General features: G+C 51.1%; 1 pseudogene; it reads right to left on the bottom strand.

Moving 5' to 3' along the window:
• Positions 1 to 6,957: 6,957 nt before the first annotated feature.
• On the bottom strand, positions 6,958 to 8,558 carry LOC138775796 (proteinase-activated receptor 1-like; annotated as a pseudogene).
• Positions 8,559 to 8,993: the final 435 nt, after the last annotated feature.

Raw genomic sequence — 8,993 nt, 5'->3', positions numbered from 1 at the left:
TGCAAATTACCATTTTAAAAACTGAAGCAGTAGACTTTGTAAAAATTAATAATATTTGTATCATTCTTAAAACTTTTGGCCATACTGTACAATGCAGGATAACTATAGGTCAAGATACACTAGTAAATTGGCACTATCGCAGGCAAGGACTGAGCAGAGGGCAAAATACTTATGCCACCTGGAGTCCTGGGTGCTGGGGCTGAGGCTCCAGGTCCAGCCAGGTGCTGACAGCTGACTAGTGTGTTAGCTGTAAGTCACAATCAAAACACATTACTTAAACCTTATGCCGATCGGCCGCGGCTACATCAAAGAAGAAGCGCCGCAGCGCTGTCAAAAGCAGGAAGCTGCTAGGGACATCCAAGGTTTCACTCTATATAAATAAAGCAGCTTGGTGCACTGGGGCCAGGACTATTGCATCAATGCAATGATCAACTTACCTATCTCTGTACAGTGATGAGCACCAGAGGTGTGTTAGTGCAGAGCCCTGCCTCTAGATATTCATGAGGAAGGATGGGTTTGCAGGGCACAGTGGTGCACTGAGGGTGGGATACCACCCACAGTGCACCATAGCACCTATTTACAAAGAAGAAGATTCAGCAAAAACAGCATTTTTGGATGAAGGTAAGAAAACAGGTTGGGATTGGTTGTAGACCCTCTACTACCATAATTGGATTTGCACAGGCTAACCTGGGGTACAGATCTGCTAGATGAATGCTAACTTACTGAGCCTACACATGGCTCAATAATCTTCTATGAAAGCTGCACAGATATTGCTAACAATTTCTGTGCAGCCTTTGCTTCTTACATAGAAAATAATAACATTTAGACTTACCTGTCCATGCTCCCCCGATGCCCCACTGCCTTTTCCCTGTGTTGCCTGCTCATCACAGCCATCACTGACTATTCTGGCCTTGTCTCATCAGTGACTCACTGACTGAGACAGGACAGCATGCCCAATCATTGGCTCAGTGCTCTGTCACTAAAGAGATGGGCTTAGAAGCTTTAACAACAGCTGCGGTGAGCAGGGAACGCGGAAAAGGCACCAGGACACTGGGGAGCCTGGACAGGTAAGTATAAATGTTATTATTTTTATTACACTGTCATCAGCCGTTGGCCATACATCCTATTAACACAGCGAAGCGGGTTGGGTGGCCAATGATTTTTATAGTTGCTGAAAGACAACTATCAGCTGACAATCGGCTCTATGATTGATCTTTGTCTTCATTACATGGAACGGTATCTATCTGAATTGGCAGATACTGCTACAGGTAGTAGGGCAGGGCCGTATTGCCACTAGGCACCCGTGGTCCGGTGCCTAGGGCGGCGCCCTGCGGGGGGCGGCACCCGCAGGGAACACTTTTTTTTCAGTTCCCCCCCCCTCTCCACCCATAGGGAGGGTGGGGGGGGTATTGATCGCCGGGGGCTGAGGTGCAGCTGCTTCCGACACAGACAGCCTGACAGAGGCCGGAAGCTCACAGCTGCAGCCCCACGATGCCCGAACTTCTCTCTGCTCGCGATGACGCCACATGTGAGCGCCGCCGAGCAGGGAAGAAGTCCGGACCGCAGGGCTTCAGCTGTGAGCTTCCGGCCTCTGTCAGGCTCCGTCATCCCCCAGCCTCTCCCCCTGCCCCCCAGCTTCTCTCCTGCCCCCCTACTGCTCCCCCAGCCTCTCCCCCTGCCCTCCAGCTTCTCTCCTGCCCCCTACTGCTCCCCCTGCCCCCAGCCTCTCCCCCTGCAACCCAGCTTCTCCCCTTCCCCCCTACTGCTCCCCCTGCCCCACAGCTTCTCCCCCTGCCCCCAGCTTCTCTCCTGACCCTACTTCGCCCCCGCCCCCTACTGCTCCCCCTGCCCCCCAGCTTTTCCCTCTGCCCCCCAGTTTTCTCCTGCCCCCCTACTGCTCCCCCTGCCCCCAGCCTTCTTCCCTGCCCCCCCTACTGCTCCCCCTGCCCCCAGCTTCTCTCCTGCCTCCCTACTGCTCCCCATGCCCCCAGCCTCTCCCCCTGCTCCCCTACTGCTTGCCCCTGCCTCCCAGCCTCTCCCCTTGCCCCCCAGCTTCTCTCTTGCCCCCTACTGCTCCCCAGCCTCTCCCCCTGCCCCCCAGCTTTCTCTCCTGCCCCTACTTCTCCCCCTGCCCCCAGCTCCTCCCCTGCCCTACAGCCTCTCCCCTGCCCCCCTACTGCTCCCCCTGCCCCCCCAGCTTCCCTCTGCCCCCCAGTTTCTCTCCTGCCCCCCTACTGCTCCCCCTGCCCCCAGCCTCTCCCCTGCCCCCTACTGCTCCTGCCCCCCAGCTTCTCTCCTGCCTCCCTACTGCTCCCCATGCCCCCAGCCTCTCCCCCTGCTCCCCTACTGCTGCCCCCTGCCTCCCAGCCTCTCCCCTTGCCCCCCAGCTTCTCTCTTGCCCCCCTACTGCTCCCCCACCTCTCCCCTGCCCCCTACTGCTCCCCCGCCCCACAGCTTCTCCCCCTGCCCCCCAGCTTCTCTCCTGACCCCTACTGCTTCCCCTGCCCCTCCCCCTGCCCCCCAGCTTCTCTCCTGCCCCCTACTGCTCCCCCTGCCCCCAGCCTCTCCCCCTGCCCCCCAGCTTCTCTCCTGCCCCCCTACTGCTCCCCCAGCCTCTCCCCCTGCCCCCAGCCTCTCCCCTGCCCCCTACTGCTCCCCCTGCCCCACAGCTTCTTCCCCTGCCCCCAGCTTCTCTCCTGCCCCCTACTTCTTCCCCTGCCCCCTACTGCTCCCCCTGCCCCCAGCTTCTCCCCCTGCCCCCAGCTTCTCTCCTGCCCCCTACTGCTCCCCCTGCCCCCCAGCCTCTCCCCTGCCCCCTACTGCTCCCCTGCCCCCTAGCTTCTCTCCTGCCTCCCTACTGCTCTCCCTGCCCCCAGCCTCTCCCCCTGCCCCCTACTGCTGCCCCTGCCTCCCAGCCTCTCCCCTGCCCCCAGCTTCTCTCCTGCCCCCTTTCTGCTCCCCCTGCCCCCCTGCCCCCAGCCTCTCCCACTGCCCCCCCAGCTGCTCCCTGCCCCCAGCCTCTACCCCTGAACCTCAACTGCTCCCCCTGCCCCCAAGCTCTCCGCCTACCCCCCAGCTTCTCACCTGCCCCCCAGCCTCTCCCCCTGACCCCCCAAGCTCCCCCTGACCCCAGCTTCTCTCCTGCTTCCCCCTGCCCCAGCCTCTCCCCCTGCCCCCTACTGCTCCCCCTGCCCCCCAGCTTCTCCCCCTTCCCCAGCCTTCTCTCCTGCCTCCAGCCTCTCCCCTGCCCCCAGTTTCTCCTAACCCCCTACTTCTCCCCTGAACCCCAGCTTTTCCCCTGACCCCTACTGCTCCCCCTGCCCCCAGCCTCTTCCCCTGATCCCCAGCCTCTCCTCTGCCCCCCAGCTTCTCCCCTGACCCCAGCCTTTCCCCTGCCCCCCTACTGCTCCCCCTGCCCCCAAACTCTCCCCCTGCCCCCAGCTTCTCACCTGCCCCCAGCCTCTCCCCCTCCCCCCAACTTCTCACCTGCCCCCCACTGCTCCCCCTGAACCCCAGCCTCTCTCCCCCAAACCCCAGCTTCTCCCTGCCCCCCTACTGCTCCCCCTGACCCCCAGTCTCTCCCCCTGAACCCCAGCTTCTCCCCTGCCCCCTACTGCTCTCCCTGACCCCTAGCCTCTCCCCCTGATCCCCAGCTTATCTCCTGCCCCCCGCTTCTCTCCTGCCCCCAGCTGCAAGCACTACAACTCCCAGCATGTACTGACAGTCTGCAGCCCTCAGGATATGCTGGGAGTTGTAGTACAGTAATACAACCCTCTGATAACTGCCGCTGTAGAAATGTATTGCTGGACCTTTTGGGCTGATGGTTGTCACCCACAGATTGCAGCCACCAGGAAACTCCTGCACATAGTGATTATAAAGGTTGTCCTCTCAGAGACTACAACTCCCAGCATACACTGAGAGCTGTATAAATAGAAGGTGTTCTGAGAGTTTTAGTTCGACTGAAAATGTTGTTCCCAAGGGATTTGACACAGATACAGATGAATCCAGGAAAGGAGCGGGTCAGCGTGTCGTGTCTCACTGGTTCTATATTGGTGGGCCCCAGGTACCCCAGTCCGACACTGGACAAAAGCGGTCCCCAAACTAAGACGTCTCCGGCCTCCTTCCTTCCTCCATCACGTCTGTTTGATGAGAAGAGCGGGCATCAAGCAGAGCGGCACACAAGTGCCAGGGTGCATATCATGCATGTAACCTGCCAGTGCCGGAGGGGGGGGGGGGCGCCTCAGCATGCGAAGTGCCTAGGGCAGCATGAACTCTAAATACAGGCCTGTAGTAGGGCCCTAAGAATCGGCTACTACACCTGTTATGAATGAGGTCATAATTCTAGTAGCAGCAATTAAGCTTTTCTTTACTTATTTCTCTAGCATTTCTGGTAATTCTGTTACTTGTCTTATTGTAATAACAAGAAGCGTTTGCGGTTACATTAGACTGAGCACTTCTACAAGTGATGATGTCCTGCTGCATGGATCATCACATCCATTTGTGGTTTTACCTCTGTTCACCCATTTTCTAGAATATTCTCCGTCATGATTGTGATTCTCTCTAGTGAAGATATTTGCTCCATGTGTAGTCATTATACATAATTATACAAACAGCAAAGATACTAACAGGAGACAGAGAGGAAAGATACAAGGCGTCAGGCTTTTAGAAGATGCGTTCATGATTAATGCAATAATCAAATATTTAAAGGTGAATTCTCATTTTCAACAATTCTGATATATAATAGATAGCTCTGATATACATGCCTTATGGCTGTAGGACTATCAGGTAACAGTGGGCTCGAGACACATCCAGGCCTCTTCATAAGATGTTCTAGTTTTAAACTGTTCACTTTGGAAATAATGCATGTCTCAAGCCACTCTGTACACACAGATCAGCGCTCATTTACAGAGCATTGTAAGGGGATCGTCGATAAGCATAGGGCAGTAGAAGATTGTTTGACTGATAAACACCCTGTGTGATAGGAACTATAGTTGCCTATACACTTTTAAAACTGTTGACCAAAAGTTCCTGTGTTTCCTATGTGGAGGGGTAAGCAGTTGCCACATTGCTGTGTTTGCCAAACTTATCTCCCTAAGGACAAAGTTGTCAACCAGTGTTAAATCCATTGCACCTAAAAAGATCTCCACCAAGATCTTTTGTTGGTGGAGCCCCCATATACCTCATACTGAGAGCCAACCTCATCGGCAGTTTTGGACAACTTTATTGTAGTGTTTAGTGTATGGGGACCTTTACTGTGGAGTCAAAGAAAAATGCAGTTATTTAGATGACCCATAATAAGTTGAAGGTTAAGGCTGCATTTAATAGTTCCGTGTTCAGCACGGACGTGGAATGCCTGTAATGGACTTCTCCTCCGCCTGGACAGCATCTGTGATAAGATGCTGGGAATGAGGGAACTGTACAGATATGCGCCGCGCTGTAATGAATCAGCGGCTCTGTCATTACAGCGCTGCGCATATCTGTACAGTTCCCCCGCTCCAGCATCTTATCACAGATGGTGCCGGCATTCCCCATCTGTGTTCTGTGCGGAACACGAAACGTGTGAATGTAGCCTACTGTCAGCAGAGAAATAGCCACAAGGAAGTATAGTGCATACACAGCTATGTTCTCAGTCATACAGTGTGCATGAGTGAGAAAACACCATTTTAATGCTTTGGTTGCAGCTGCTGAACAGTGAGTGAGAGGCACTTTCCCTGAGCTACCTATAATGGGATCATCCATGGCTACTGCAAACTGCCCTATCCTTTTATTCTTGGAAGGGAGAGCCAACACCAGAGGAATTGGCAACGGCTTACCCCACTTCTCTTTGCTCAGAACACATAAATGGTCGGCCATGTGTGGTGACCATGGGATGCTAGGTGGGTATAGCTGGGCTAGATGGTGGTGTTCCTGAGACATTTGTCACGGTGGCCAGGAGGTGGTATGCGCCAACCCCTGGATACACCAACAAAACACTTTTTAATATGGATGTAGGGGTGAAGTAAATCAACAGAGTTTGGAATGAATTTGAACAGGAAAACAATTTTATTGTAATTCCTTGAACGTAGTAGAGAGTAGTAAGTCTTTTCTTCAAATAGTAGTGCAATATATAAAATCCAATCCCTGAGCTGGGTATCTTTAAACTTGAACACAGCTTTTGGCTGAAGGAATAATACTTTAATGCTTTATTTAATTGGGAAGTCTTTGAATACTGTAGCTTGGCTTTAGGAGAAGAGAGAGGAGTGCACTGAGGGTTACTACAGGCTTATTGGGGGCCTCCTTAGACCCTAAGTCCTCAGCCGTGGGCTCTGGGAGAGAGGGGGGGGCCTAAGGAAACCTAGAAAGCGCAGTGAGTCTTGCTTTATCCGCTTACCTAGCACTGACTGGTAATCCTGCATTGGTTGTCAGGAGAGAGAAATAAGCTCCTTGTTTGAGTCTTGAGCAGGGGAGCCATAACAGCAGCTCCCTCACAGAAATCCTTTAAGAACTCGATCTTCCTCAGGGCAAGAACTCTTCCCTGATTGAACAGAACACATCAGGAAGGCCGTGATACTGAACAGGGATTGGCCAGATCACTTGAGGTACCCAGCTCATTAATTGATCAGGGAAACAACTCCCCACACATTATAGACAGTTGGCGAGTTAACCGTTTCCTTCAGCTGTGCATACAATACATGCAATTAGTGCACTAGACATCTAGTGGCATAAATAATAGTGCAAGCAGAATAGAAAAACATTGATATTAATAGAAAATACGGCAGAGTGCAGAGCCATTTACTCAGAGTGTCCTATACAAAAATATCTGACTATAGGTGAGCAAGAAACACAGCAGAGGCCACACCTACTATGGGACACTGCACATGTGTATAGAGGAATTGGCATAGAGAGCTGCTAGGTGTCAAGTTGGCGTAACCTAGAGTGTCTGTGCCCTAGGCCTGCAATGCCCCTCTGCCCCTCCTCCCCACCCTCCTCATCATTAGGAATGTGCCAGGCAGGATTTCTCCTGATCACCACTTGTCTGAACACTGCACATGTGCCTTAACTATCCAGTTCATGTGTAGTGTTCAGAAAAGTGATGAATAGGAGAAATCCTTCTAGGGGCATTCCTAATGATGAGGAGGAACAGAGAGGCATCGCAGGCCTAGGGCACACATAGTCATGGCCACACCAACTTTACACAGAGCTGCAAGTTTAAAAGTTGTTTTTTTAGGACAATAACTGCATGACCTGCCAAACGGACTTCAGGACAGATCTTGGATTAAAAGCAGCTATCCAATAGTACAAGCGGGCAGGATTGTGAGTACAGAGTCACTTTAAAGAGAATGTACCATCAGGTACACGCTCTTTAAAATCACACATGAATCAAACGGCACCGGCACGGGGAAGCCGGTGCCACGGTCCTTTTTTGGAACCGCGGCCTGGTTCCTGCATATGGCGCCGTTTTATTCATGGTTACCGGGCCTGGGTGAGGCACTGGAGGTGGTCCGGCCCGCCCCCAGTGGGAGGAAACCCCCGCCCCTCCATGATGCGGCTCCATTAGAATCCCGCTGCTTCCTCGTGCCGGCGCCGTTCGATTCATGTGTGATTTTAAAGAGCGTGTACCTGATGGTTAATTCTCTTTAAGGAGTACTCCAAAGTATATATTTTTTATTTTGATTTAATTTAGATGTAAAGGTGGACATTCACCATGGTATCCTGGTATTGTTTATTATGTACTTTTAGTACTGGAGACTGAACCGCTATCTATTTTGCAGCACAGTATATTGCGTAGGTACCTGTGGCACATTGAGGATCCAAAGTAATAGATAAGTGGGTCAAGACAGCAACTTATACTACTGATACAGGTGCACATGACATAAGCAAAATACAAAAAATCATTGCTTTTTGTGTAATAACCCAGGCAGTGAATTAAAAAGATGATATTAGTCGGTCCAAAACAAGTACAAAGACGACTAATACAGTCACAGTTAGAAGCACAGCTCGGGATCTAGTAAATGTGCTGTTGATTCCTGAGGAGCTCAGTTTTCTGATAACACCAATGTAGCAGAAGGTCGTGATCAATAAAGGTAAAAAAGAATAAGAGGAAGATATAAGTGGTAAAATAATTAAAATAAAGCTCTGTTGAATTTCAAATGAGAGCAAATCATAACAGGTTGTGATGTTGAGATCATTGATAACATAGGTTTGCTTAGTTATGAGAAGGGGCACAGTGCTGGATATGGATAGAGCCCAAATAAAACATACAGGCCACCCAAGCCCGGGTGTTGTCCGCCAGTAGAGAGAGTGTATTGGATAGACCACAGCCAGGTATCTGTCCACACTGATGCCGGTCATCAGCAGGATGGAGCAGTACATATTACTGTAAAATGCAGCAGTGACAATACGACACATCTCTTCTCCAACAAGCCAGTCATTCCAGAGAATCGATATATAATGGTGAAAGGGAGGAAAATTACAAAGAGCACGTCAGCAATGGCCAGGTTCAACATATAAACCACTGCTGGCTTCGTAACTCCTATCTTGAAGAGAAATATGATGATTGCCATTACATTTAAAGGGAATGCCACGGGAATACCAGGGTGTACACTGAGGTATAAGCCCTGTCATCCATTGACTAGTGAGATAATGTTTGGTTAGGGGGTATATGATTGATAACTGGCATTTCCACCTAGGAACAATAAAACAAGGTATATTAAAGAAATGTTAGACAAATGAGTTAAAAGGTTCATCAGCTATCAAGCTTTGTATATAATTATAAGAATAGCTCAGTATAAAATAACAGCACAAGAGCCAAGCACAGTACATATACCACACAGGGGGATGAGATGTCGCTGTACTTACCACTAGGTGTCACTACTGTGTCTTATGTAACCTTTTATGTATCTTTGCACAGCTGAAGTATGCCAGGTTTAACTACTGTATGTCATGTGTTGCTTTTCTCCACTCACAGGTCCAGGTGCTCTCTCCTTTCCTCAACTCATCTCTTCTTTCTTTCT

The sequence above is a fragment of the Dendropsophus ebraccatus genome, unplaced genomic scaffold (assembly GCF_027789765.1).
Source record: "Dendropsophus ebraccatus isolate aDenEbr1 unplaced genomic scaffold, aDenEbr1.pat pat_scaffold_2082_ctg1, whole genome shotgun sequence".
NCBI classification, from domain to species: Eukaryota; Metazoa; Chordata; class Amphibia; order Anura; family Hylidae; genus Dendropsophus; species Dendropsophus ebraccatus.
This window is presented reverse-complemented; position numbering and strand designations above follow the sequence as displayed.